Source organism: Pan paniscus, chromosome 2 (assembly GCF_029289425.2).
Source record: "Pan paniscus chromosome 2, NHGRI_mPanPan1-v2.0_pri, whole genome shotgun sequence".
NCBI classification, from domain to species: domain Eukaryota; kingdom Metazoa; phylum Chordata; class Mammalia; order Primates; family Hominidae; genus Pan; species Pan paniscus.
In genome coordinates, this window is record NC_085926.1 from 141,709,699 (window position 1) to 141,733,643 (window position 23,945).

General features: G+C 39.2%; 1 protein-coding gene across 2 annotated transcripts in view; it reads right to left on the reverse strand.

Moving 5' to 3' along the window:
• The window catches only part of SLC9A9 (solute carrier family 9 member A9), a 582,632-nt gene that overhangs the window by 539,991 nt on the left and 18,696 nt on the right, over window positions 1-23,945 (reverse strand). The gene's annotated exons all lie outside the window — the stretch shown is intronic.

Below are 23,945 nucleotides of genomic sequence, written 5' to 3' on the forward strand. Positions count from 1 at the left end.
CTTGCTGGTCGGTTTAGGACTTTCCACCTCCACTATTGCTCTCGGTACTGGAATAGCAGGCATTTCAACCTCTGTCACGACCTTCCGTAGCCTGTCTAATGACTTCTCTGCTAGCATCACAGACATATCACAAACTTTATCAGTCCTCCAGGCCCAAGTTGACTCTTTAGCTGCAGTTGTCCTCCAAAACCGCTGAGGCCTTGACTTACTCACTGCTGAAAAAGGAGGGCTCTGTATATTTTTAAATGAAAAGTATTGTTTTTACCTAAATCAATCTGGCCTGGCATATGACAACATAAAAAAAACTCAAGGACAGAGCCCAAAAACTTGCCAACCAAGCAAGTAATTACGCTGAACCCCTTTGGGCACTCTCTAATTGGATGTCCTGGTCCTCCCAATTATTAGTCCTTTAATACCTATTTTTCTCCTTTTATTTGGACCTTGTATCTTCCATTTAGTTTCTCAATTCATCCAAAACCGTATCCAGGCCATCACCAATCATTCTATATGATAAATCCTCCTTCTAACAACCCCACAATATCACCCCTTACCACAAAATCCTCCTTCAACTTGACCTCTTTCACTCTAGGTTCCCACACTGCCGCTAATCCTGCTGGAAGCAGCCCTGAGAAACATCGCCCATTATCTCTCCATGCCACCCCCCAAAAAAATTTTTGCTGCCCCAACACTTCAATACTATTTTATGTTATTTTTCTTATTAATATAAGAAGGCAGGAATGTCAGGCCTCTGAGCCCAAGCTAAGCCATCTTATCCCCTGTGATCTTCACTTATACGTCCAGATGGCCCAAAGCAAGTGAAGAATCACAAAAGAAGTGAAAATGGCTGGTTCCTGCCTTAACTGATGACATACCACCACAAAAGAGGTGAAAATGGCCCATTCCTGCCTTAACTGATGACATTACCTTGTGAAATTCCTTCTCCTGGCTCATCCTGGCTCAAAAGCTCCCCCACTGAGCACCTTGTGTACCCCGCTCCTGCCTGCCAGAGAACAACCCCCTTTGACTGTAATTTTCCATTACCTACCCAAATCCTACAAAACGGCCCCACCCCTATCTCCCTTCGCTAACTCTCTTTTCGGACTCAGCCCGCCTGCACTCAGGTGATTAAAAAGCTTTATTGCTCACACAAAGCCTGTTTGGTGGTCTCTTCACAGAGACTCGAGTGAAAGAAATGATGTAGAAATTCTTGAATCCAATATCTATCTGCTCTTTGCTGGGTAATCTGAAAATAAAAACTTACTGCTCTCTAAAACTTTCCTGGACTTATTATCTTATTTCCCTACTTCTCTTTATCCTTTATGCTTTCCCCCCCCCCTTCCCACATCCCCTACCCCCCGTCCCCCACCCACACACACAGGCATTCATTATTTTACCACTAAGAGCTTCTCACCATTAGACTCCTCATCAAAATCAAATGTATGGGTTTCACAACTCTAATTTACAATTTTCTTCCCCTTTTATGCCTGAATTCTTACTCATCTTTCAAGCTGCCTCTCAAAAGTTACTTCCCTGTGATATCTGCCCGATTTGCCATTCTAAACCGGCCACTCTCTGTTCTGTGATTTTTAGCACTTTGGCCCCTCTTTTGTGGCATCTGTGTTTCATTGCATACTTTGATGATTATTGGTTTATATTTGACTGTTTCTCCTATTAAATTGGGATCGTATCAAGGATCACAGTGATGCCTTAGTCTGCATTGCCTTCTCCTCTGCCAGTGCCTAGCAAATTGCTCAATATATATTTGCTCAACTGGAAAAAAAAACTTACTTTTGAGAGTCAAATGTATTAAAATGGAATGAATTAAACCCACATCACAGGTAAGGATTTTTTAATTAAAAATTTTAAAAAGCCAAAAGACAAATTTTGCATATTTTTACTCATTCTATAGCTAAAAATTGAAACAATTGAACTCATGGAGAGAAAGAGTAAGTAGAATGATGGTTACCAGAGGCTGGGAAGGGTATTATGTGGTGGTGGTGGGGGCAAGTGGGGATTGTGACTGGTCACAAAACATAGTTACATAGAATGAATAAGATCTAGTATTTGAGAGCACAACAAGGTATGTATAGTCAACAATAACTTACTGTACATTTAAAAATAACTAAAAGTATGATTGGAATGTGTATAGCACAAAGAAATAATACATGCTTGAGGAGATGGATACCTTCACCACTAAAATTTTTAAAAGCCTCTCTTGGCTTCATGTTTTACTCTGGGCCTGTTTGGGCATTGTCAGAACCTCCCTTCACCCTTCCTCATACTGGCTCTCTGAGGAAGTGAAATTAGAGCTGAGATCCAAAGGCAGAAATGTGACCGAAACAGGAGATGAGTGGAGGAAACAGGATCCCAGCCAGAGCATAACACGCACAGAGATCTGAGGTAGAAAACAGTTGTGTGTAGGCTGGGCACAGTGGCTCATGCCTGTAATCCCAGCACTTTGGGAGGCTAAGGAGTGTGGATCACTTGAGGTCAGAAGTTCAAGACCAGCCTGGCCAAATTGGTGAAACATTGGTTTTAAATATAGGATGAGCAGATCATCATTTTCAGCTTCTGAGTTGATTGTTGCAGTCCAAAAAGTTTTTTTACTCAGGTTTCTGAATGAGCCAGTATAACAAAAGAAATGGTGGAGTGGGCAAAGGCCATAGCGTGGGGCCTCACTGACCTCTGGCTTTTAATATATGAAAACTGAGGCACTAAGGAGAAAAACAAACCATTTTATTTCATGATCTATGTTCCTTCCATTATATAAATTACGGGAGTAGTGTTTAAGGTCATGGACACTCAGAGCCAAGCTTCCTGGGTTCAAATCCGTCTCTACTAAAAATACAAAAATTAGCTGGGCATGGTGGCTCATGCCTGTAATCCCAGCTACTTGGGAGGCTGAGGCAGGAGAATCGCTTGATCCTGGGAGGCGGAGGTTGCAGTAAGCCGAGATGGCGCCATTGCACTGCAGCCTGGGCAATAGAATGAGACTCTGTCTTTAAAAAAGAAAAAAGAAAAGAAAAGGAAACAGCTGTGTGTGTTCAGAAACCCAAAGGCCAGAGGGGCTGGGTGGAGTGGGCAAAGGCCATAGCATGGGGAGATGGGGTTGAAGAAGACCCAGGTGGAACTGGGCAGTGCTGGGAGGTGATCCCAAGTGGAGAAGGTGCCGTAGAGGGCTGGGCGGGGATGAGAGACTATCTCGATGCTTTAAGAAAGTCACTTGGGTGGCTTCTGCAGAATCCCGGTGAGAGAGGATGGTGGCCGGGAGTTGGGGACAGAAGGCAGTACCCAAGTATACTGGGGAGGCAGAATGAGCAGTCAACAAGTTAGGTGTTGAGGGTAACAGGAAAGGGAGAAATCACTTCTAGGTTTTTTGCTTAGGTAGTAAGAAAGCCTAAGGTCAAATGCCTGCTAAATCGTAGCTGCTCATCAAACGTTGGTTTCCTCTCACTAGCACATATTCCACATGTCTAGAAAAATTGTTTTACTTACATTTATGAATCAGACATGATTAAACTCCAGCCATTTCTTTTGTTATACTTGCTCATTCAGAAACCTGAGTAAAAAAACTTTTTGGACTGCCACAATCAACTCAGAAGCTGAAAACGATGATCTGCTCATCCTATATTTAAAACCAATGTATTACATTAATTTATTTTCAGAAAATCAATCTAATTCTACTAGGTTTTGTATTTTATAATTGATTCTGGGCTCTTAGTACATTTGACTTTTGGTGTACAAAGCTTGTAATTATCTTTTGAAGAGAAGCACCAATGTTTTGATTCTGTTTTTACCTCACTGACCTCTGGCTTTTAATATATGAAAACTGAGGCACTGAGGAGAAAAACAAATCATTTTATTTCATGATCTAGGTTCCTTCTGTTACATAAACTATTTGGAGTAGTGTTTAAGGGCATGGACACTCAGAGCCAAATTTCCTGGGTTCACATCCTAAGCTCCTTGACTTGGACAGCTATTTAACCTCTCTGTCCTTCAGTTTTCTCATCTTTACAATGGACATAATAGTGTGGTACCTAATTCTAAGATGGTTATAAGAATTAAATGAATTAATATTTGTAAAGCCCTCAAAGCATTGCCTGACATCTAGTAAGCACATTTTATTTATTACAAAAGAAAATAAAATATTTGAACGAATATTTTCAAATCATGGCATTTGAAGAAACTGCCTATCGTCAGAAACTCCTAAAGGTTACACAACTGTGCAAAATTTGAGGAAAGATCTTAATTTTTCATTTAAGTTTGTTCCCTTTCTAAGAGTATCAGGAACACCATTATTGATCTATTTTTATGAGGCTTCTTTGAGAATATATCAATGCATATTTGAAAGTTTTTAGCATAGAGATGTATTTCTGAATGCTTGAGGGATGAAGCAGTGCAGCTGTGATCATCTGGAAGAGAGAAACACAGTGGTACAACCTCCTGGACAGAAAATCCCTTGCCTCAGCAGTTTTTCTGCAAAAATCGGGTTAATCACTCAACCAGAACATTTCAATAATGAAAATGCCCCATTCCCTGCATGCAGGTTAACTAATATCCTATTGAATTATATTTTCTGGAGCAGCCAGATGAAACTGGCAGGCTGAGAATGGCATGCAGCATGCGAGGATTTATTTGTGTATACAAAACAGATTTGTGTTCTTTTCAGACTTGCTGTAAGCTTACGAACTGCTAAATCAGAGTTCTGGGAGTAACTCCAAACCCAGACAATTTCTCAGAAATGGCTGGATCTGCTGCTGTACTAACCTCCAGATGGGAATTCCACATGTCATTCTCCCCAGACTTTGTGTTCAAATCGTGGCCTTGGAGGTGGGGCTGTTTTTAAGGCCCAAACAGTTAAAAAGAAATTATTGTAACATGAGGAGAAAAAATCCAAGCGAGGGATGGGTGAGAAGAGCAGAAAGCTAAAAATGTTCCCGCTTAAGCCTTTCATTAGTCTTTTAAGATACAAATCTTATGGACAAGCACTGCCTAATAGAACTTTTTGTGATGGTGGAAATGTTCTTTCCTTGTACTATACAATATGGTGGCCACTAGCCACATGAGCCATTGAACACTTGAACAGTAGCTAGTGCAACTGAGGGACTGAATTTTTAATTTTAACACTGGTAGCTAGTGGCAATTGGAGAGTACATTTATAGATGGTTACTAGAATTTAAAATTTATACTATTTCCTTTTTAGATGTTCTGTCATACTACAAAAGGTGTGACTAATTTGGAGCAACAGACCTCCAACTCTGAGATGGAAATATTATGTATGTCTTATGAAAACAGTGAGATTTTTAAATATTAAAATTCAATTCTTAAAGATAAAATGGGAGAGAGAAAAATATCAATATGTTCACAAGGATGCAGCAAATTTTAAATATTATCTCATATGTGCACCAGTATTTGGCTAGCAATGGCCCAGACATATATTTACAGAGATAATCAACTTGAACACTTCCCAGAGTGGAAAGGATATGTACCAAGTTAATTTCCAAGTTCATCAGAAGGTTATAGATATAAAATTCTGTTTGGGTCTGAGTATTAAGGAATCCATTGACTCAATATGACTTATCTGGGAAGAAATATCAGTGTTCCACTGAACTACTAAATAAATAATCACTAAAACAACCATCCTAGTGAGGGATTGTGATTTATGTAGTACATTCCTTCCAAAGAGATCTTTTAAAAACATTGTTTCATCAATTCTGACAACATTCTCAAGTGGTAGCTGGCAAATGCAATTATCCCCATTTTCCAGAGACAGGAGAATAAATTAATGGCTTGCCCAGGGTCAATCAATAAGACAGGACTATCACTGGGAATTGGATATATATGCATGGGCAAACGAAATGTGTGCTTTCCAAGGAAACATGAGGCTAACATAACCATTTTAAGCAAGATTTAGGAGTGTTTAAGAGAAGTTGGAACTAAGAAGTAGGCTTTTGCTGTTTTGCAATTGCTGATTTTTTTTTAAGTGGTTAACAATAATGTGTTAATCATCTTCAATGCTCTATTCATTAAAAATTTAACAACCCTCTTTTGGCTGTGAAGCACTTGAAGATATATTATAGAGAGACTGACTCCATGAAGGTTATAGTCCAAGAAAGGGAAGACGCTGTATAATTGCATCTAAGGCGCTGGGATAAGCTGTAGTTCAGAGTTTTCTATGACAGGGACACCATTCTGGGCTTGCTGATTCCCCAGGAAATTTTGATGTTGAAGCAGCATATGAGTTGGATTTTGAAGAATGGGTAAGAGTCTATTTGTGGGGCATTGACATGCAGAACCATGCCCTCCTGCCTCCCCCGGGGGCAGTGGACCAGAGTTCCCCAAACCACAGAGAACACCGGTAGCTTTCTGGGGTTTCAGTTACAGTTGGTAGCAAGGAATTTAAAATATTAAAATAGATGCAGATATATGAAAAAGTGAAACTAAAAATCTGTATCTGTTTTTCATACAAATAGGAGACTTCAAAGGAAACATCATGGCTCAGGCAGCTTTGGGTCACACCTAGGGACAGCTCAAGTGTGTCCATTTCTTTTCCTCTGCCTTAAGTTATGCTTTGGTTTGAGAAGCACCAGAGTGAGAGAAAAAAGAATACTCTCAGAATACCTAATGAAAATATACCACCTAGTAGTTAGATGACCTTGGTCTATTTACTTAACCTCTCTGAGCCTCAGTTTCCTTATTAGTACTATGGGCATGAAAATGCCTGCTTCCTAGAGTTGCTTCTGAGGATTATATGTAATAATGAATTTAAAGGGTTCTGCTTGGTACCCAGCCCTATTTTTCAAGAAGTGTTCACTGGCCCAGCACAGTGGCTCACCCCTATAATCCCAGTACTTTGGGAGGCCGACATGGGTGGATCATTTGAGGCCAGGAGTTCGAGACCAGCCCGGCCAACATGGCAAAAAATGGTCTCCAGTTAAAAAACAAAAACAAAAAAACAAAAAAATTAGCCATGCACAGTGACACACGCCTGTAATCCCAGCTACTCTGGAGTCTAAGGCATGAGAATCGCATGAACCCGGGAGGCGGACGTTGCAGTGAGCCAGGATTGCATCACCACACTCCAGGCTGGGTGACAGAGAGAGAACTTGTCTAAAAAAAAAAAAAAAAAAAAAGAGAAAGATAAGAAAAAAAAGAAGTGTTCACTAGATCTGAATCTAAATGAAATAAAATATTGAAGCAATGGTTTGAGATTATGAGGCACAAGGAACACCTGGGGAACAGAAATAGACAACGTTGGGTTCCTAAGGAATAGAGGGGAAGGTAAAGTCCAACAGGAGGATACAACCAAGATTGTGGGCCTCTCTCAGATCCACTGGATTTAAACTATGTTTACTCAAACCTGTTGAGCTATTTTACACAAGCAGAATTAAATAATAAAATGGCTACTGGGAATATACTTTATATTACTCCTAAGAAGGGTAATTTGGTAATAGCTATCAAAATGTTAACTGTTGATACCATTTGATTCAGCAACACCTCACCTGAGAATTTATCCTGCAGATATGCTTGCACATGTGTGGAATAATACAATTACAAGAGTATTTATTGCAGATGAAATAATGGAAAAAACAAATCATTGAGGATGATTGGACCATGGACTAGTTAAATAAATTATGATATAATTCATAAAATGCTCCTGTTAAAAAAGCTGAGGAAACTGCTCGCCTATGAAATAATGTGGCTGTGCTCAAAAATGTATTGTCAAGTCAAAAGAGCAAGGTGCAGAATGGCATGTCTGGCGTGTGTAACAGAAATCTCTATGGCCTCACAACACCCATTTCCTTTTTGTCCTGGTCAGACATGTAGACTACATTTCCTTGTAGTCAGGTGGGACCATATGACTGAGTTCAGGCCAACTGAATATGGACGGAAATAATATTTATCACTTCCTAGTCCCTAAAAATCCCCCAGATTTTCCATGCTTTCTTTCCTTCCTTCCTTTTTCAGCTTACGTAGAGCATTTGGCAGCGGTTATGAATCCCTAGAGACTAATAGAGAGACTAGATTAAAGGAAGTCAGAGCCATTAATGGCTCCAGGAGAGGAACCCAGTGCCCCATCATTGACCTAAAAAGCCATACTGGATTGAGACATGCACAAGAAATAAACATTTACTACATTAAGCCGCTGAGATTTGATGGTATTTTATTAAAGCATTTGTCATATGTTGTGATTTGTGTTGTATTTTTTTAAAGAAGGACATGAAATATTTACCTGTGTATAGAAAGAGTAACTATTGGTTGCTTTGGGGAAGATTGGGGAGAACTTGGTGGCAGGAAGAAGGGCGTTTGGCATAAGAATTTTCGTGTACCAAGTAAGGGACTAGGGGTGACCTTCTCGGTGCTGGTTTCATATCTACAAATACAGAGGTGACCACTGCTTAGAGCAGTACATGCCAGAATTTTCCCCAATATGATACAAACAGAAAAGATAATATTGGGTCAATGAGGCTAAATTGGAAGGAAATTAGGTTCTGATGAAGGTGCTCATGGCTGAAGACAAGTCTGGGGCTCTGCTTATCCTTGATCCAAGGATGAAAAGATCCATATCTCATGACACACCTGTGATACATCAGCACACCAGCCAGGGAGTACTGGAAAGGCTTTAACCCCCCGATCCTGATCCCAACTTTAATTCACCCCCTTTTAGGGAATAGAGAGTGACTAGTCTGATTGGTGAATTGGAGAAGAGGAATTAAGTGTGTACCTCTCAGCCTCCTCCTCTGTTCACATTGGAATTAGCCTGCTTGATGAGTGAATCCCCTCTCTCTTCCTCCCGCTCCTAAACTTTGTAAGAGCAGAGCCCAGCATGGAGGCCAATTCTGTCCAGTTGGGTCTCTCTGGGTGTGTAAGTCTTTCTAATTCTGGTGTAAAGGTGAGCAAGGCAGCCCCCAGACCAAGCCCCATTATTTTGCATAGTTTTTGCTCTCCATCTTTCTGATTCCTGTATCTATTTATCCGCTGGATACAACATGAGGTAGGCAAAAGAGACAATGAATTAACCCTTCAAGATTCTCATATACTCTTTTGTACCTTTTGAACATCAGGCCATGTGAATGTATTACGTAGTCAAAAATATATACATTTTTAAAGAAGATGTCTGTGCAGATTAGTTTGCAGAGACCTCAAGATTGTCCTGGATGAAGGGAAACCATTGCCAGGCTGCAGTTACCAGAATGAGCACAAGGTAATGATAGTGGGAATGAAGGTGGTTGCGATAGAATGGAAAGAAAGAAACAAGACCAGGAGACATCCATTCACTCAACATGTGTTTTCTTAAAATAAGCCAGGCATATGGCAGGGAGGACTAGCAGGGTTTGTGGGTAAAATAAAGGTAAAAATAGAAAACTCCATAAGGAACCTATGTTTCTGCACCTGGGTGAGTGACTGAGAGAATATGGCTGAGGAGGAGCTGACTCAGCAGGAGTAAGAGGGGTCAGAAAGGCTGAGGGCTCATGGAGGCTTCTGGTCACTAAGTTGGAGGTGCCTGTACGTCACTCAGAAATATGTGCCTGGTGGCAAAGTCAGGGCCAGGGAGAAATGATCCAGAATCATCAGTATGGAAAAAATGAGTTGACGAGCATAGATGGGGTATCTGGGAAGTGAGTGCCATAAAAAAGAGCCAAGGATCAAGGACAGAATGCTGGAAGGGGATGCAGTGGCCCTACCAGGGAGAGAGACAACAATCAGAGAGAGGAGGAGAATTAAACCCAGGGCTGCAGAAAGCCAGAGAGAGGTGGAGGATGAGAAGGAGCTGCCACTCCTTCATGCAGGGCTGCCAGGTTTAGCAATACAAACACAGGATGCTGAGTGAAATTGGAACTTCAGATAAACATCACTTTTTCAGAATAATTTCGTAATATTGCATTTGAGACATAATTTTCCCCAGTCATTGACTATGTATCTGAAATTCAATAAACAGAAAGAGATGTAAGAAGGCAAACCCCAAAATTGGACCTGGCTGAGAGAATGGCTGGGGAGGAGCCGACTCCACCTTCCCTACTCTGATGTCAGCTGCTGAAAAAAGGAGTTTAAGGACCAAGGGGAAATCCTTTGGGTTTCATAATTAGGAAGTGGTTTTTGATCATTTCTGACTGCCTTACACCAAGAAGTGGGTACAGGAGGTTAAGGAAAAAATGAGTGATGGCAATGTAGGAACAGTGGGCTCTGGGCCTTTCACAGGGCAGGCTGAGCAGTGGCTTTTTCAGCAATCTGATAAATGGCTCTTGGATGAACAGGAGGAATAAAGGAGAGGGAGAATAAAAGGACAAAGGCCACAAAAGGGAAGGAAGGAGGCAGGAGAGGACATCAGGAAACAGAGTGGTAAGGGCCAAAATAATTAAGATGTGCTAAGTTAAAAAAATTAAAGAAGTGATCAGAGCAGCAAAATTAATAAATTAATGCTTTTAAAATGGGAGAAATTTTACTCAAAGACATTCAAATCTGTGGACTGGCCAAATTAGGGGATGGTTTTCATAGTAAAAAAATAAAAAAAGCACTCTTCCATTTCTCCAGGTGTTTACCGAAGAGCCCTCGTACGTGGCAGGCACTTGTCAAAGAAATGGGTCAGACTAACAGCTTAGTGCCATTGACAGGCCATTAAAAGGAGAAGCTGCCTTAGAGGCCACTAGTTGGGGAGAAGCGTGGCAGTAATGGAAAGTGGGGACTATTGCCCCCTCCATCCCTGTCTTAGCAGTTTTGACTTCACCTGTTTGACACACTGTGAAGCCCTTTTTTTGTTAGATTTTCTTTGAATGAAGGGCTTTTTGCTAATTTTTTTTTTAAAAAAGGTTTAAAACCCTGACCTAATATCCGCCAGGTGCAGTGGCTCACACCTGTAATCCCAGCTCTTTGGGAGGCTGAGGTGGACGGATCACGAGGTCAAGAGATGGAGACCATCCTGGCCAACATGGTGAAATCCTGTCTCTACTAAAAATACAAAAAAATTAGCTGGGCATGGTGGTGTGCATCTGTAGTCCCAGCTATTCAGGAGGCTGAGACAGGAGAATCGCTTGAACCTGGGAGGTGGAGGTTACAGTGAGCCGAGATCACGCCACTGCACTCCAGCCTGGCGACAGAGCAAGATTCCATCTCAAAAAAACAAACAAACAAAAAAACAAAAACAACAAAACAAAAACCTGACCTGGTATAATCCTCCAGAGAGATCGAGAGACATGTGCAAGGTCAAATTTGTTCAGAGGCAGCACCAAGCTTGGAAATTCTAAACCAGAGATGTTTTTCTCTTATTTTATGTATGTGCTTGACTTCACCTCAAACAAGTTTTAAATGATATGCTAGAGTTGAAGTTCCTGCTCTTCTCACCCAGCCCCGGAAATAATCAATGCCCTGAAGTCAGTGCCCTTTCCTTCCATTACTGTATTTATATATTTCATATATGTGTAGTCATAAACCATAATTAGTATTGCTTGTATATTTTTACTTTATTATATTTGAGACAGGGTCTTGCTTTGTTGCCCAGGCTGGAATACAGTGGTGTGATCATAGCTCACTGTAACCTTGAACTCGTGGGCTCAAGTGATCTTTCCATCTAAGCCTCCCAAGTAGCTAGGACCCCAGGTGCATACCACCACAACCACCTAATTTTAAAATACTTTTGTATATTTGTGTGTTTTAAAATTGTATCCTAAATACCCTTTTACATTTATTGAATATAAAAGGCATCCTCTTACCTTTCACATTCAACATAGTTTTTGAGAGTTATGTATATTAATATACAAGTGAATCTCATCCATTCACTTAAACTGCTGTGTAATGTTCTATGGGATGAACATATCATGATTTGATTTTTTTCCCTTCTCTTGTTACCATTACTAAAAATGCTGCAATGTATATTCTTGTACTTAAGTCTGTGTATACATGTGAGAGTTTCTCCAGAAGTGAAAAATACCTAGAAGTGGGCCTGCTGGGGTATGGGGTATATAAACCTTCAACTTTAGAAGGTATCACCAAATTAGAGGGGCTACCCAATTTACACTCCCATAGTAAAGTATAAGAGTATTTCCCCAGATTTTAGCCAATACTTAGTATTGACAAATTTCTAATTTTTGGCAATCTGGTAAGTATGAAATGATATCACATGATCACTATCTTAAAATTTTCCATTACTAAATAAAAGAACATATACTCCTCATTTATTGGCCTTTGTGGTATCTCTTTAGTGAATTTTCTGATCTCTTTTACTCAGTATTAGTTTTTCTTATTGATTAGTTCTTAATGTAATCTGGTTACTATTCTGCTTTGGTTATTTAGATTTCAAATACATTCTTCTATTCTCATGATCTCCTTAAGCTTTTAAACTTTGTCTTTTAACTTTGTTGATGGTGTCTTTTTCATGCAAAAGTTTATTTTAATGTAGTAAAATTTATTCCATTTTTATATTATTATTTGTGCTTTTGGTGATATCTTTAAAAAATATTTTCCTATCCTGATGTCATAAATATATTTTCTCCTAAAGTTATATAGTTTGATTTTTACTTATGTCTCTAATCCATCTCGGATTTATTTGTGATAAGATGTGAGATAGGGATCTAATTCTTTTTCTTCCCTATTGATAGCCAATTGTCCTAGGAAAATTCATAGGTATTTGGTAATTAATCCTTTTCCCGTTTATTTCAGTTGGCTCTTCTGCCATTTTCCAGTGCTTTTTCAAAGACCCAGAAGACATTTACTCTAATAAATATTTTATATCTGTTATCTGATAGCTGTTTAATGTTTAATAGCCTATTTAATGTTTCAAAATACAGGAAAAGCTTTATACAGATAGGTATTCACTGAAACATTATTTATATTAGTGAAAATTTAGAAACAACTAAAAAATCAAGCACATTTCTATCCATTACAGTTAATTTTTAAAAGTCTGACAGAAGGTTTAGGTTATGATAATAAGTAAGTAAAGCAAGTTACAAAGCTTTAGAGACCATCTGATTTAAGCTACACAGAAAAAAAAATAAATATGTAAATGACTGAATGGAAATTTACCAAAATTTACAGTGGTTGCATAATATTGTGGGATTATTTTAATTATTTCAGATAAAATACTTTCTTGTCACTCTAAATGAATATCTTGTAAAGTTACCATTTATGAAGTTATTCATAGATCTTAATATTGGCTATTTTTTTTTATTACAGGCAAAAGAAACTGCTTTCTATCACTTCAGAATATACAGGAGCATCTCAATCCTAGTCTTTCTTTGTCTTATTATTATTATTTTTTTTGAGTTTGCATTATCTTTTTCAGACCTTAGCTTTGAAGTGTGTATGCAGCTTCCCCCATCACATGACCTCACCAGGGAGCAACTGGCCTGGGGAAGCTGGACTGGGAAGGGCTGAGTCAGCAAGGACCACAGTCACAGCAGGCACCCTTGAGGGGACTGGGGTGAGCAGGAAGCTGTGTGTGCTGAAATCAGCAGAAAGCATGATTTAAAATTAAATTGGTGCATATTTTTAAATGCATTTAAGCACCACTTTAAATGGTACAATAAAAAGCAACACCAATCTTTCTCCATCATGCGCTCCTCAGACTCCTTACTCCAAGGGGAAATCCATGCCCATTAAGGGCAGATGTTATGGAAGGAGAAAAGGAAGTAGACTAATATTTATAACTTGCCTAACTTTAAACGTAACTTTTCTCTTTAGTTCTGAAAGTAACTCTCTAAAGTAGGTATCAATAATCCCTGCTTTATTGATAAGAAAAAATATGCTCAGAGAAATTAACCTACCAAAGGTAAATCTCATCTCAGAGATGAGATTCAATTAGGTCTAACCATAGAACTTTATGCACTTCGCCATGTGATCTTAGAGGCAGAGTTTGAGCTGAAAATGTGATGCTCTAACAGTAAAATTTCAAGACAATTGTCAAGTAGGAAAGGACTTTTTGGGGACGGGAAAAATGAAGTGTTTAGATATTTCCAATTCTCCTAAAAATGAAATTAGGTAAGCCTGTATTTAGTGATGGGCTTGTAAACCATCTTTCTGGAGAAAAACAAAAACAAAACCTCACAAGCCCTGATTTGTACCTTTTGCCAATTTCTGTGGTATTAAATACTCCTATTATGGCCCATTTCAAGTTTTCAACAGGCTCACAAAGTTGTTGAATATTTAATAATCAGTTCTCAAAAGCTGGGACAAGCCTGCTCCAGCACTCCACTGCAGTCATTTTACTCCAACTATGTGTTAACTCATCATCTAGGTACTGTTCTCAGGTTTAAAATCTAGACAAAGCTTCCCAGCCTATGCGGGGGTCAGTGTGCCCGGCACTGTGCTGTGCCACTCTGACTCCCCTTCAATGAAGGCTGTGTTGCCCTTGCTGCAGCAAGTGCTGTCAGTCCCTTTAGGGATTGCCAAGACTGCAGAGAAGCACCTCACCCAACGTCATGCACTTTCCAGAGTGACCCACATCAAAGAACAGAGCAATTTGGTGTTTTAGAGGCCTAGCCTTCTGAATCCAACTGAGAATGACTCTGAGGGCTCATTCTAGCTCCACAGCTTCCCAAGGAGTCAGCCACAATTGTTGGGCCTGCATCTCAGCTTCATTTCTCTCTCTACTCACTCAGGCTTCCTTCCTCTTCTACTGAAAGATGTCAATCTCAAGGGCACTTGATAAACGTCCTGCTCACTACACACTACCTTAGGGTCCACCACTTTTCTGGGAACCCATTATATGACAGTTAGAAAGAAAGAAGAAGACCACTCGAATTTGCAGGACATTCTTGCTCCACACACCCCAACCTGGGGCAGAACTCGATAAATCAGAGCCCACTTAGTCCTGTGATCAGAAATGGATGTGAAGGGAGCAGGTGGGAGACTCCATAACTCCAGGCAAGCTTAAAAGGCAACAAGAGACAACCAGCTGAATGTGCAGCTTCGTTAGGTCCCCTCCCCTCCCGTGCCCAGCTGTCTGTGGAGCCTACCTCAGGCTGTATCTGCTACTAAACAGGAGCTTCCTAATGACCTCAGGAGAGAACAGGGAAATGCAGCTGGGTGGAACTTTAAATAACTACTCGCTGGAGACCAGCAATGATAAATGTGCACTCTTGCCACAGTTTAATATTTTAGAAGGAACAAAGCAATGGGGAAAAGAATTGAAAGATCCATTGTAAATATTATTTACTCAGACTTAAAGTACAATGGGAAATCTCTTTTTTTCCCTTCCACTCTCTCTCTGTTTTCTGTTCTTTGCTCAGGCTCCTTTTCTCTCCCTCTCTCCCTGCCTTGAATCTCTCTCTGCCTCCTTCCATCCCTACGCAATTATTTGGAGAGCAGACTTTTTAGCAGTTCAGTCCTCTGAGTAGTAAACGACCATCACAGAGCACACATAATTCACCCTGAGGAGAAATCTGAGGTAGATGCTTGGTTACAAAATAGCCAGCAATTAAGACAGGACAGAGTAGCAGTAAAAAGGAGCTACTGACAAGCAGAGAATGATAGATACCTGGTTACATCATCCATTCATTTATCAAGATCCACAGAGAATTCACCATTTGCCAGGAATCATGGAATAAATGTGACCACAAAACAGACCTAGTCTCTGCCCTCCTGGAGCCCACAGTCTAGTGAGACTGTAGACAAGTGACATTGAGAAGACAGACATGAATCAAAACATTATAGAAGTAAATATTAACTTACAACTCAAATAAAATGCAGTGGGGGAATGTCAGGTGGAGCTATGAGACTGCAGACCTATGAGACAAAAGACCTGGATACTGTAGTATAGTAGCATGGGGACATTTGGGGTGAAGATGAGTGTTCTCCCAGAGGTAATCAGCCCCTAAGAACATCCTCATGTCAGGCCAACAGCCCATGCACATACTGGTGCCGCAAGACTCAGAATACAGAATTTAAGATTTCAGAAAAGACACAAAGGATAAATGCTTGAGGGGATGGCTATCCCATTCTCCATTATGTGATTATTTCACATTGCATGCCTGTATCAAAACATTTTATGTAACCCGTAAATAAATATACCTACTATGTACCCACAAAAATAAAAAATAAAAAAATAAAAAAATAAATTAAAAATTAAACATTAAAAAAGATTTCAGAAAAGAGTGGAATTTTTAAAGGTAGATGTTATCAAAAATATTTAATAGTTACAATAAAAATAAAATTTTAATAAAATATAAGATATTATATTGTTCTCTAAGATGAGGTGTCCATATCCTAGAGAATGGAAAGGATGATTTTGGTGTGCAAAGGACATACTGGAACTTCTGTTTGTATTTCATTTTATCTCATCCTTTTAAAAAATTCTAGTTTGATATCTGCTTTATAATGTATAGAGTATATTGATACAGTAGTCCTTACATCCAACTTGTAAATAAAAAGGTATATGGATATATTCTCAAAGGCATTTTACTGGTGGGGTGCATAATAAAAAGTTTGGAAGTTAGTATTTGCGTGGTGCATTCTGAAGGCAAGCTTTCAAAAGTGGCCATGGTACCTCATGGCACTTCATGCCCCTAGGAGCAGAGTGTCCCTGTGTTTCTAGATTTCCAATCCCTATTCCAAGATGATCTCTCTCTTCTTCTCTGCCTTTCTCTACTTTAAAAAATATTTTTTTCTAAAACTTTTTATATATACAAAGTGATCTTAGAATATTCATGAATAAAATGGCAAAAAGCTGGCAGGAAAAAAAAAAACAGAAAACAAAAAACAAAAAACTGTCTTCCAGAAAGCAGCAGACACTTACTGTTACTTAGTTTTGTCCTCTGCTTTGAAATTCTCTTCTTCCAGATTTCTGCATGGCATAGTCCCCACTTCATTAGGACTCAACTCTGATTCACCTCAGTGAGGCCTTCTCTGCAGGACATATCTAAGGACCCTTCACTCCGAACCTTCTAATTTTGCTAACTTCTCTTCATAGCACTTGCCTCCACTTGGCTCTGGATTACAAATGCTTGTGCTGAACTTCCTTTGTCTATCCCCCTCCAGGAAGTTAAACCCCATGAGCACAAGGACTTCGTTTTGTTCACTACCATACTTGCAGCACCTAAAACCAATGCCTGGCAAATGGCAAGTGCTCAATAAATAAATATTTTTTGAATGACTAAAGGAATGAAGAAAATCTGTGTTGTTCAATGATGAAATCAAAACCAAATGGAATATTTAGAGTCTTTAAATACATTTCTGAGCTCATCTCACAGGCCAAATTTTTGCCAAAAATGTTGAATGAAAGTGGAAGAAAACAGCTAAAGCAAATAAATTTTTAGTTTCTTTAGTAACAGCAGATCTCTTAAATAAGGTTTAGGATGAAAGGAGCTACATCCGCCTAAACAGCCTCATCCCATTTACTGCCAAACTTGACATTCTCTGGAACCATCTCACGTGGTAGGAGCCAAGACTTGTCATGATAGAGAAACACAAATCATGAAGCCCTATTCTCTGTTGAAAGGAAGAATAATTGATAGTATCCTACAAATGCTTCTCCACACCCCCAATGCTGATTTATCATCATGAAGCTTGCTTTCTCTCAGTGTGCCTAGAAAAGTTTCTTAAAAAATTTCTTTTCAGTCCTTTGTTTATCCTCCCCAAGAGTGTCCTAGTGTTAACTGTACATATTTATCTCATGGCCCAATGACTCTCTCTGCTCAAGCGATTCCTGTTACAGGAAGAGGTTTGCCCCTGGCCTTATTGAAGCTCAAGTAAAGGAAAAGACTAGAAATGCAAACGTAGTTTACAAATAAATATATGAGAATTAAAACTCTGAATGATGAAAAATCAAAATCACCATTAGGAAAAGTTGGATCGTGAGAAAAAAAAAAGGACTTTGATTTATTTATTTAAAGCTACAAAAAATTAATTATTTAATTCTTCAAAAACAAAATTACTTTTAAAAGTCTTATGGTTAGCTGTTTCTATAAGGGCTTCCTTAAAGTAGCTCTAAAATATGTAGTATTATCAACACAATTGAAATGAGCTCTGACGACCTATTTGCAGCTTGGCAATTCTCTTTATTGAAAGAATAGAAAGGACAGATTGCTCAGCAGTGTAACTCACTTCAAAGTAACTTCCTTTACCAAGCGATAGTGTCTACTTGTCACACAGGAAGTGAAGACTTGGCAAAATTTTCGCTGGGTAGTTTCCTTTGACTTTTTGCATTACAGTCAACTTATCTATGAGTGATAGGAAGTGTAAATTTAACTGTATTGACAACTTTTTGATAATCTACTGTATCTGCAAGACTTTTCCAGCCAAATGGCCCACTGACCCTTCCAACTGAGTATTATAAACACCTAACATGCTAAATCAATGATGAATAAATTAATGATGAAATAGATTGATTCATTCATTCATCAGTTTAAAACCACATTTGTGGCCAGGCACTGTGGCTCACACCTATAATCCCAGCATTTTGGGAGGCCGAGGCAGGCAGATCACTGGAGGTCAGGAGTTTGAGACCAGCCTGGACAACATGGTGAAACTCCATCTCTACTAAGAATACGAAAAGTAGCTGGGTGTGGTGGCACATACCTGTAGTCCCAGCTACTTGGGAGGCTAGGGCATGAGAATTGCTTGAACCTAGGAGGCAGAGGTTGCAGTGAGCTGGGATCGTACCACTGTACTGCAGCCTGGGCGACAGAGCAAGACTCTGTCTTGAAAAAAAAAAAAAACACCATATTTGTGATTTGTGATTTTCTCCTACAAATCAACTCCTTCTTCTAACTTTTAACTTCCACATTTTTGCCTCACCACCCTTCTGTGAACCCACATGACCAGGGTAGCAGAGGAAGCTGTTTTTCCTCTTCTTCTGACTAGTTGGGCCAAGCCCTTCACAGCCTTCCTTCCTTGTTTTTCTTGCATCTACCTCTTGGTTACCATCCAAGTCTAGGCTTCATCTGTCTCTTTGCTTTCACTCTCTACCCTGTACACAGCAGGCACACTATCCTTTTGCTTTTGTCAACATTACACTGTTCCTCTGACTACAAATAGAGAGGGCATTACTCAGCCTGGCATTCAGGGGCTTCCAAATCAAGGTCTGCCTTCATTTTCAGCTCTAGGTTTCACTGGTCTTCCACACTTCAACAAATTGGAAATGCTTTTTCTTTCCTGGAATATTGTCTACCCCTTTTCCCACATCCATATCATGCTTTTCCTTCTGCATGGAATGCCTCCCCTCTGTCCCCCCAACACCACACATACTCCTATCATCAGAGTCAATCAACTGCCCTTCTTTGAAATCTTTCCTATTACCCCTAATAAGAGACCATACTGTCCTGTTCTGGATGCCTGTGGTTCTTGTCCCACTTTTTTGATACCTGCCTTTAGTGTTACTCATTCATTTATTCATATGCTATGTTTTTCTCTGATTTACTACTAAACTCCTTGGGACCACATCTTGTTTCAGAATTGAAATTGATAGGACTCAGTTCATTTGTGTTGAAAGAATAAATGAATGAAAGTATGAAACAGAAAGTTATTTTATCATCTTCTCTTCAAAAGCAGGTTTTGAACTTCCTATTGACATAAAATGCAGAAATATTTGGTAGACATTTTGGTATTCCTAAATATTACATAACAAACTTATGTTTGCAAAGCTATCATGCAATAGGATATAGGCCCTAAAGGGTTACAACCAGTTGCAGGTATCTTGTATACACAGAACAATTTGACAAATGGTGGTGGAAACATTGGCTGAACAGATACAGAGCAACATGGTCTAGTTTTATCCTCTTAGAAGGTTGTTTTGAGTTCATCGTCTGCTCATAACATATAGAAGAATACTGTTTTCACCAATCTTTAAGTGAAAATATTTTTTTTCTTTTCTACACTTTTATCTGTGTTGAGCATGAACAAAACAAGTTTGGCATATGGTGTTTCCTGAAATTTTTATATGTTTAAACATGGCATAAAATCACAGTACATTGCTGCTTATATAAATGCCAACAGCTCTCATATTTTCCAGTTTTATACCTTCTTATTGGAAGGAACTCACAGAGCCATCAAACCAGTTCTGTCTCTAAGCACATCAATGCCTAACCATCCCAGAAATACACGTGCTCTTATAAAATCTTCTAAGAGGCCATTACATAGCACAAGAATTCATTCCAGCCTCTCCAAATCCTGAAGTCAGAAATTTCATCCAAGACACTAAACTATATTTTTCTAAGAGTAAAACCCATTTTCAAATCATGTAACTTTTAGAAACAAAGGCCAAATACTCCCTTTAAAATATATCACAAAGGAAAAGGACCCAGTGGGGCCACACTAATGGCTTCTGTGACTCTGCTGAGCCAGACTTCTTCCTCAACTCTGACCTCCCTGCACTCTTTCTAGCACTGGTCATCTCCTTCTGCCTGTCTAACTGTGAAACGCTCTAGGTCTCAGCCCCAGGTGCCCTGCCCTTCTCTGTCCATGTGGCCTCTCAGAGAGCCTGTCCAGTAGTGTGGGGTATAATAATTTACTCAGGTCTCAGAATTAAGTGCTATAGTCCAAGTTCTATCTCTTCTCTAACCAGTAGTGGGACCCTGAACTCACCATGTATTTTCTCTGGACATTAATGTATTATCCATATATGCACAGCTAAGATTAAAGAATGTCTCAGGTGTCTACAAGCATTAAGCATCCAGGACACTACAATTCTACCAACTCCAAGAATGATAATTTCTAAATACTGTATATTTCTCTAGCCATATGTGCTCTGCCAAGATCTCAGACTCATCAATTATTTATTCATTCATTCATTCATTGTTTAGCAGCTATTAGGCATGGGGCACCAGGATAGGCTTTGCGGATACATTGGTCAGTAAAAAAGGTATGGTCCCTGCCTTTGTGAAGTTTACAGTCTAGTGGACAATAAGCAATGTAAGAATGCTAATAAACAAAAAGCAAGCAAATACATGTATAATTTCAGATGGTGGCAAGTACTATGAAATAAGAGAGAAAGAAACAAGCACATACCTCCCCGAACACACACACACACACACACACACACACACACACACACACACACACACAAAGAGAGAGAGAAGAGAAGGGAGGGAGGATACAGTGTGAGAAAATGGTAGGGGCAAGCCCTCTCTGAAAAGATGGTACTTCAAGCCAAAACTCTAGTAATGTGAAGGAGGCTGATATTCAAAGGGTAGATGTGAGGCCATTTTAGGTGAAAGGAATGACAGGTACAGAGGTCCTGAAGAAAAAAGTTCTTGTTGTGTTGAGTGAACAAAATAAAAGGGGCTGGTAGATCTGCAGCAGTGGATGTGAAGTAAAGAAGAACAAACGCAGCATCTCTGTTCTCACCATTTCACCTGAACTCGAAGTAGGACTAAAATCCCTAACTCATTTGCCCATTAGCTTCACCTTGGTGATCTTCTAAAAATTCCAAAACCCTTGATACTCTCTAAATCAGTCAAATCACAAACCCAGAGGCAGAACACAGTCATCAGTATGTTTTGAAGCTTCCCAATGATTCCAAAGTGCAGAGAGTTTGGGAACCACTGACTTAAATTGATTTTAGTGCTTAATTTCTTGTTTTGCCCATCTATGAAATGATGAGGTTCAATTTAATGAGGTCGGGTCTCTTTCTTGCTCTAAATTAGGTGATATGTATATGAAGATCCAGGGCATTTGCACCCACCCCTTCCTCAAGTCTTCTTTCCTCCCCAAACTTTTACCCTACAAACTTCATATTCATTTATCCAGGCTTAAAATCCTGGAAACTTAGACTCTTCTCTTCACACTGTTCCTACAAATCAGGCAGGCTCTGCTGATCCAAAGCATCCAGGTTTTTCATGAAGCCCTCTTCAATTCTTACCTGGATACTCACTTACTGCGGTCTCACCTTCCAATCCACCCTGCCCTGATGGCCATTCTGAGTTCAATCCCTACTGCCTACCCAAAGCCCATCTCAAGTGCCATCTCCCCAAGAAGCTTATGTAACAAGCTCAAGTACCTATGACAACTAGTCTGTAAAGTTTCACAGTCCTCATAATTCATATGATACAATTTAGGACTGAATTATATACAAGTATCCATTATACGTTGGTCTTATCTCCCCAAATGAATGTTAAATAAATTAATGAAAGAAATACACATTTTATTAATTCCTGGCATATATTAAGCATTCAAACATTATCTAATAGTAGCAATGGTAGCGTTATTTTTGGAAGTAGTAGAAGTGGCAATGACATTGGCAGTGGTAGTGCAGTGGCAATAGTACTAGTAGTAGTAGTAGTGGTAGTAACAATGGTACAATGTAAAGGCCCCATGTTAGCCAGGCACTTTATACACATCATCTCATTTGAACATTAAAACAATCCTGCAGAATAGGTTTTAAGCTCCTCACTTCACAAATAAGAAAGTTAGGGATTAGGAAGCTTAAGAAACTCAAAGAAGGGGGATGGAAGATCTATCTAATCCTAATTTTGTTTAACCATTACTCAGTGTTACCTCCTTATAAGCCTCCCAAAGGAGAATTCTCAGTAAGGAAGACAGGCTACAGGTTGTTCAGTTTTGCAGATTAACTAGTGTCCCCCAGGATTGCCACATAAGCAACAAATGTGTATTGTGACATACTCCAGGTATTTATAAACAAAATCTTTTCCCCTTAAAGCCATGTAATATAGTAAGTATGCTAGTAGATGCCCCTTTCTATACAGGCAATGAAAGGAGGACTTAGTCAGGCTGCTGAGTCACCTGTTCCCATCTCCAGACGCCATGATCGACAAGTTCATCTAGAAACTACTTGAGCCACTCAAGGTCAAGTAAACATTTTATGTACCGAACTTGCAGAGCTCATAATCCACTCACTGAAAACACCAAGAGGGCTCCAGCAACTTAGATGTTTTCTCCATCTCTTGCCCTAATTTTTCAAAAGCAAACATTTGGCTCTGAATGCTGATGAAGGAATAAATATGTCAATAATTCAATAACAAAATTTCTGATCAGGCATTTATTGGCAATCCTGTTCAAGAATATAATTGCTACAGCAACAAGGATAATTATCAGCATTTGGTGGGAGGAGAGGTGTCAACCTGTTTGAAGAAATAGTGCTGTATAGAAATGCAGATAAAAATGTGTAGGAGAGTGAAGAGAGAAATAATTCATGTCCAGGTACTAACCAAAGGTAAAACTCAAGAATGTATTTTAATTTAAATCCTATGTTGCTAACAAGTTTAAAAAATATTTATTTTAAAAGAGATAATTTATTATTATCATATAAACAAAAAGAAACACATGGAAGAGATAATCCAAAACAGATAATCCAAAAGCAGTGGCAGATCTAGAAGTTGCTCCACTTTATTTCAGAAATACATTATCTAATTTGCTTTTTTTGTGCTTCAATTTACTTTCCCAAGTCTGATTTAGGCTAATATTATAATTAGTTTGACTTTCCTGAGCCCTTACCAAGTGCTAGGAGGAAGTTAATCTAAAAATGTGCTAGTGGAAGATAATATGAAAACAATTATTATAAATTAGTCATCTTGACTGAGGAAAAATGGCAGACCAAGTACCTCCCCTTCTGTTCCAAACCTCTTAAAATGGAAAAAAAAAAAAGGTGTGTTTTAACATAAAAACTAAGTACATATGGGATAAAAGTGAAACAATGGACTTCCATAGTGTCAGAAAATTCTCAGCTCTGACCTGAAAAAAAATCTCAAATAAGTGATGTGAGATCCTGGTTCTTAGTACACACTTGTTAAACAGGAATTCATTTATTCCAAAGACTGATCCAGGGTTTACAAGGCACCACAAAAGATAACCTAACCTGATTTCTGACCCAGATTCCTGAAAGCAGAAGAAAGTTTTCCTTCCAGTAACTGAAGCCGTTCACAAATTTGCAATTATGAAACTATTTTTAAAAGATGAGTCATTTCACAATTTTTTTCTACCTAAAATTCCTTAACCAAACTGATAGTCACGATTTCTTGACACTGACTGCATGTCAGTGTATTTATACATAGCCAAGTGGC